Here is a 7,101-nt window from a genome sequence, read left to right on the forward strand (position 1 = left end):
CAAAATATATTTATTTCACTTTCAATGCAACAAAAAAGAATTTCAGAGCAACATCGTAAATCTTAACATTGTGTACATTTTGGTCACTTGAGAAAAGCCTAAACCTTTTGTGACTTCTTCAAAGTTTCAAGACACTTGGTTCTCTAGGTCAAAGAAGGACTTTTCATGGTAATGGAAATGCAGCAAGGAAGAGCTCACCTTACTAAAAATGAATTTTCAATTACTATAATTATGAATAAGAGAGGCAACATTTCTGGGCCAAGATGTGATGCATTAGCTCCTAGGAGAATTAAACTGGAACCATGCATAAATTTGGGGCAAGTCCTGCAAAAAACCACTCCACCCTCTACTGACCCTGAATGGAGGAAAAAAAAACCAACTCATTATTAAAGACGCTAACAACACGAAATCTTTTTTCTCACCCACTCCGGCAAACATCAGTCTCATCATTTCCCATCGCACAGCCAAAACGGGACACCGTTTAAATCCTGCCTGACAATGACCAGCCACTGCAGAGGATCCAGCTCTCTCAACAACGGCCAACGAGTGACAAGAACGGAAAAAGTCCCACAATCGAGTTTGTCGAGCCTCCACCTTAAAGCAGCCAGAGCCTGCTGGCCCTACACCTCCGGGCTATTTATTGTACGGGTCCCCTAAAACCTGCAGAGCCCGGAAGACACCTCAACTCTACCGACATCTTTCGGTGCTAGAAAATGCCAGGCTCCAGGGCGGGAGCAGTGGATGGGGGATCAGCAGGACGAACATCGCAGCAATCCGGGAAGGGGAAGACACAGGTAAGTGTGTAGACAGGCCCTGCTCCCGCTGTCCTGGTCCAGCTCCGAGGCCACCAGGCCCTACCCAAACCCGCCCGGGCCCTCACAGGCTCCTTCCCTATTCACTCATTCATTCATGTGACAATCACAAGACGGGGCCGTTCTAGCAGGGCCGCCTCCCAGGGCCGGCACACCTCGGCCGCCGCCCCGGCACCCCGACACCCCGGCGCGCCCCTCGGCCACGACCAGGACCCCGGTCCCGGCCCTGTGGCCGCACGCAAGCGCCCACGCCCCCCCACACCCGTCACGCCCGGCCTCCCGCGCGGGTCTCCCCCGGCCTCCGCCCCGCTTGGCCGCCTCAGACCTGCCGGCTGCGAGGAGCAGGCGGTGGCGCGCGTCCAGAAGGCCCAGCTCGGGACTCAGGGTCCCCGCGCGCGCGCCACGCCCGAAGCCCCGGGCCGGAGCAGCTGGGCCGAGCCCACCCCACACTCACCTCCGCCGGGTCAGAACCGTGAGGCCTGCTCCAAGCCGTTTGAAAACGCTTGGGCCGCCGCACACCCCGCAGTGTCCTGGCTGTTTATTGGTTCTCGATGGACCTCCCATCGCCCTCTGGTTGGCCCATTTGAAAGAACTGTAGGCACGCGCCACCTGCAGTCTTAAAGGGGCCGTGCGCGAGCCGCCGAGTGTCCCCCGGGAAGTCGGCGCTAAGGGTTCAAGTGGGGGTGATTCAATGGCTCGAGGAGGGAAACAAGAAAAAAAGCTGCGGTCGACTCCGGAAAGAAGAGCGAAGGGAGTGTGTAGAGATGTCTGTCCGCAGCCATCAGTGTATTGGCTTTGTTTAATTGCAGATGTTGCAGATGCTGTCAACACCCGACCACATTTCGAGCCCTTTCATTCATCCAGATATTGATTGTGCTGCTGAGGAGCTGCTAGGAAAGCCAGAAGGGCTGCGGGAATGTGGAGGAAGGAGCTGCGGATGGAGATGTCAGAGCTGGCCATGAACCTGCCTGAGCATCTCACTTTTCCTCTATTAGGACATCTTGCATAGTTTAGATTCCTCATTATACTGTGGAAGAACTGGATGTTCCCTTACAAGCTTAATGTGAGAATTAACCATCTTAATTGACCTATCTGGGAAGGGCTTTTGTGAACCGTAATTGCATTCTATAAATGCTTAATACTGCTTTTATTTAAGTGCTAGTCTTGATGAATGTGATCTCAAAATTCTTGTTTGCCCCACACTCAACTCTTCTGTGAATCAAATCAGGCCCTTCTGAGGAATGTATGATCACCATATGAAATAGAAACTATAAGTAGAAAAACTACAGATAATTAGTGAAAGAAAAACTGATACAGGAGGATCTGAAGGTGGGGATGGAAGGTTGGATTACTGGTTCACGCCCTAAATGGCTGCTATGGCCGGAGCTGAGCCAATCCAAAGCCAGGAACCAGGAGCTTCCTCCAGGTCTCCCATGTGAGTACAGGGTCCCAAGAGTTTGGGTCATCCTCTGCTGCTTTCCCAGGTCACAAGCAGGGAAGTGGATGGGAAGTAGAGCAGCTGGGATATGAACTGATGCCCATATGGGATCCCAGTGCTTGCAAGGCAAGGATTTAGCCACTGAGCCATTACACCAGACCCTTATTTTTTCATCTATCAAATGGGCAAAGATGAAAAAAAAAATTTTTTTTACAACCTTGGGTCAAAATTTGGAATAAATAAATGCTCAGACTTGATGCACATGGAGAATATGGCAGCCTATTTGGTACCGTTGCAGAGGAAACAGAACAGAGTAAATTGGATAACTACCCGAGCAAACAATGACAACAAAAATCTAGGTGAATGGAGGCTTGAGATCGACTATGTGAGCCAATGGATATGGGGAGAGTTGTCTCACCCTTGGATCGGCAAAATCGATGGCATTTCAGAACTATCCAAACCACTTGGTCAGAACCCTCAGAACACACACTACAGCAGGACCCTGGGCTGATATTGGGTGGCGGTTCTCCATCCCTGGGTCCTGGGACATTTGGGAAGCTGGGTGTGCCTTTCTCATTTATCTTTCCCTTCCCCCAGAGACAAGAAGAAATAGAGAATTTAGAAACAATGGTTTCACCCACTTTTTCCCTAACCCTCAAGCCTTCCCACCCTGGTCAACCATGTAATCGTCATCAAAAATTTAAAAATAATTATAATAAATTTCAGCCTCATTGCTGCTAAGACTGTCATTGCTATAAACTTTGAGGAGGACAATTTGGCAGTTCCTAAAATGTCAGTGAATACCATCTCTTGCCCAGTAATCCACTGTAAGGAATTTATCCTGCAGAAATATAGAATGATGAAAAACAGAAGTTCAAGGATGTTTACTGAAGCACTGCTTCATATAAGAAATAAAACTAAGAAAATTACATGTTCACCAATGAGTGACATCTCCCCTCCCTTTTTTTTTTTTTTTTTTTAATTTAAAAGACAGAGAAACAAAAATCTCTTATGCACTGGTTCACTCTCTATATAATCACAATAGCTGGGGCACACCAGGCCAAAGCTGGGAGACCAGAACTCCATCCGGGTCATGGGGGACAAGGACCCAAGTACCTGAGCCATCATCTGCTGCCTCCCAGGGTGTGCATTAGCAGGAAGCTAGAGTAAGAAGCAGAGCTACAATTCCATCCCAGGCACTCAGTACGGAACGTTGGTGTACCAAGCATTTTTGCCATTGACATTCCCCGCCCCACCCCCACCCTGGCCACCACAGAAGCAGGAAGAATGTCAAATAGTAAATGAAAGTACCACAAGAAAAGAAAGACAAGAAAGTGCATTTACAAGTGGGATTGAACATGTGTCTTTGACTTATGGGGCATGGTTTATGTTGGAAAATAGAACACGAGATTGATAGGTGGTTAGGAGCAATTCTTAGAGGGTCTTGGATATCAGTGCAAGGAATTTATCATTTTTAAGTAGATCTTGAGAAGATATCAAAGATTTTTATCTTTAATTGTGCTTCTTCCCCCACCCCTTTTATTTTAACATTTTTGCTTGTTTGTTTCATTGGAAAGTCCGACATGCAGAGAGGAGGAAAAACAGAGAGGAAGATCTTCTGCCTGCTGATTCACTGCCCAAGTGGCCGCAACAGGCTTTGAGCTGTCCTCAACTGCTTTTCCAGGCTACAAGCAGGGAGCTAGATGGGAAACAGAGCTGCCAGATCACGAATTGGTGCCCATATTGGCTCCTGGAACATGCAAGGCAAGGACTCCAGCCACTAGGCTACGGCACTGGGTCCATATCAACGATTTCTCAGCTACAAAGAGAGAACATCAGAATTGTACTTTAGAAAAACAGGTAAGCTAAACTGTTTGAAGTAAGTTTGAGTTGGGAGCCCAGTTTGGCGTCTGATAAAAAGGAATAGTAGGGCCCGGCGCGGTGGCGCAAGTGGTTAAGTCCTCGCCTAGCACGCCCGGGATCCCATATGGGCGCCGGTTCTGGTCCCTGCAGCCCCTCTTCCCTTCCAGCTCCCTGCCTGTGGCCTGGGAAAGCAGTCGAGGACAGCCCAAAGCTTTGGGACCCTGCACCCACGTGGGAGACCTGGAAGAGGCTCCTGGCTTCGGATCAGCATAGCATCAGCCGTTGGGCTCACTTGGGGAGTGAATCATCGGACGGAAGATCTTCCTCTCTGTCTCTCCTCTCTGTATGTTCGCCTTTCCAATAAAATAATAATAATAATAATAATAAAATAAATCTTTTTTAAAAAAAAGGAATAGTAACGGGAAGGATAAGGTGAGAGAATGGCAACCAACTAGATCAGTAGTGACAAGGGTGAGTCCCTTTTACAGAGATGAGACAAGATTTAAGCCCAGGGACTGGAAGAACAGAGATTGACCAATTGCAAGTACAAACTCAGGAGAACTTTGTCTGAAGGGGAAAGATGAGCTTATTTTAGACATGTTTACTTTAGACACAAATGAAACATTCAAATGGTATCATCTTAGTAGGCCTTGAAAATATAGGCTGGAGCCTAGGAGAATACATTAAGGGAAAAGTGATTCCCCGAATGAAGGAGTCCCCGGAAGGTTCCTTTTCTGAGCAGAGAGTGAAGTGACAGGAGATGAGGACAGAAGGGAAAGAAAGGGAGCAAAATGACTACACTAACCTTTAGAAAACAGTGAAGAATGGTTAGCAATCATCTTCTAAGGTCATTCATCAACGACAGTTTAAATATTACTGGAGATAAACTGAAGCTTCTATTTACAGAGGTGACAGAACCCTAAAATTCACTTAATGAAGGATCTGTACCAGGGTGAGTGTTTAGCTTAGTGGCTAAAGTGCCCGTGTCCTGATCAGAATGCTTGGGTTCAATATCCAGATCTGGCTCCTGACTCTGTCTTTCTTCCAATTCAGATCTTTGGAGCAGCAGGGATGGCATGGGTCCTATTCCTCTCGTGGGAGACTGAATTCTTGGTCCACAGATTCAGCTTGGTCCAACTCAAGCTGTTTTTGGCATTTGGAAAATGAACTAGCTGATGGGAGCTCTCTGTTGCTCAAATAAATAGAAGGAATGTGTACAGAGTGGGTCCTGGAATAGTTTTAGATAAGATGGCAAAACCCCTTTTTGTCTTCAATGGTTTAAATAGAACTCTATTAGATAGTCATTAAATATCAATTTTCAGCCATTCAGGAAGAATTAAGCATCTAGTGTATGAAGAAACTGTTCTAAGCACTTGTGCTATTCAGCGAACAAAGTATACCCTCCCCTCCAAAATTCTCTCCCTTCATGGAATTCACATTATAGTAAGGAAATATAGAAAATTAACACGTTAAAATACATTATATATTAGGCTGTTTAATAATGGGTATAGTAGGAAAAGAGAAAAGAATAAAGCAGGGTAAAAAATAGGGTTGTTGGTTGGAAAAGAGAAATGGGGTTGGAAAAACTAGTTTTTAAGAGTGGTCAAGCGCCCAGCGCGATAGTGTAGCGGTTAAGGTCCTTGCCTTGAATGCCCAGGATCCCATATGGGCACCGGTTCTAATCTCAGCAGCTCCGCTTCGCATCCAGCTCCCTGCCAGTGGCCTAGGAAAGCAGTCAAGAACAGCCCAAGACTTTGGGACCCTGCACCCGCATGGGAGACTCAGAGGAGGCTCCAGCTGTTGCGGCCACTTGGGGAGTGCACCATCAGGCGGAAGATCTTCCCCTCCATCTCTCCTCCTCTCTATATATCCACCTTTTCTAATTAAAAATAATAAAATAAATCTTAAAAAAAAAAAAAGAGTGGTCAGAACAGGTTTCAGTGAGATTACATTTGAGCCAAGACTTGAGAAAAGCAAATGAGTTAGCTTTGAGTATGTGTAGGGGAAGAAGGGGCCAGCCTGAGGGAAGAGCTACACAAAGGCCTAATGTTGGGAACGTGTCTGACAGGTTTGAAGAATAGGGAGAGCAGTGTCCCTGGAGGGGAGTGGTAGGCAGTACAGGAGAAAGGATGAGGTCTGATGGAGGATAGGGCAGGAAGGCAGATCCTAAAGGACCTGTTAGAAACCTGTCCCTTGTCCACAGTGGATGTTCAACAAATGTCCATCTTCTGCAATTGAGCAGCATCCTCAGCATGTATCTGTGTACTTGTTGGCATTCTGTGTGTTTTTCTTACAGCAGGGGCTTCTCAAAAGTTCTTCAAACCCAATCTTGCTGAAACCTGCTCTGGGCACTCTGTTAATGATTAGTTGTTTTCAACCCTACTTCTCTTTTCCACCCTACAACCCTATTTTTGACCCTGCTTTATTCTTTTTCTCTTTTCCTATTATGTCCATTATTCAACAGCCTAGTATATAATTTATTTATGTGTTGATTTTCTGTTTCCTTACTGTAATGTGAACTCCATGAAGAGAACAAATGCATTCACACAGCAGTGCGACCCTGCTGGGATCCGTGCAGTAGATGTGGGGGACTTGAGGGGGTAAAGAGTGTTCCATTGCAGGCAGGGCCGCAAGGAATTTCCCGCTGTTCGGCAGGGCCCACCCGGTGGATGTCTCTACAACCACCTGAATGCAATTCCACCTTCTTTTGCATGGACACTGGATCACCCTGCGGAAGAATTCTAATCCATCCTGGCATTTGCTACTGCGAGGTTAACCTTTTGCTCAGCCTGAGCTTGGAGGTCAATGTCTTGCAAATGGGGCCCTTTATCATTCCTACTGTCTTGGCTGTCCACATTGAACCTATGCTAATCAAGGGATCTAGATTTAGGCTTTCATTCTTTCCTCATTCTTTAGACTCCCCTTTTCTTTGTGGTACAAGATTGAGTTGTAGGATAAGAATCGTAGCAGGAAATTCTAGGTAATGTT

At 46.7% G+C, this 7,101-nt stretch overlaps 1 protein-coding gene across 1 annotated transcript in view; it reads right to left on the reverse strand.

Moving 5' to 3' along the window:
• CKAP5 (cytoskeleton associated protein 5) overlaps positions 1–1,355 on the reverse strand; it is a 104,528-nt gene extending 103,173 nt beyond the window's left edge. The window contains exon 1 of the mRNA XM_040980197.1: positions 1,267–1,355. The gene's annotated coding sequence lies outside the window, so the exon portion shown is untranslated. The remainder of the gene's footprint in view (positions 1–1,266) is intronic.
• Positions 1,356–7,101: the final 5,746 nt, after the last annotated feature.

This window comes from Ochotona curzoniae, unplaced genomic scaffold (genome assembly GCF_017591425.1).
Source record: "Ochotona curzoniae isolate NIBS_2020 unplaced genomic scaffold, NIBS_Ocur_1.0 contig_3432, whole genome shotgun sequence".
NCBI classification, from domain to species: domain Eukaryota; kingdom Metazoa; phylum Chordata; class Mammalia; order Lagomorpha; family Ochotonidae; genus Ochotona; species Ochotona curzoniae.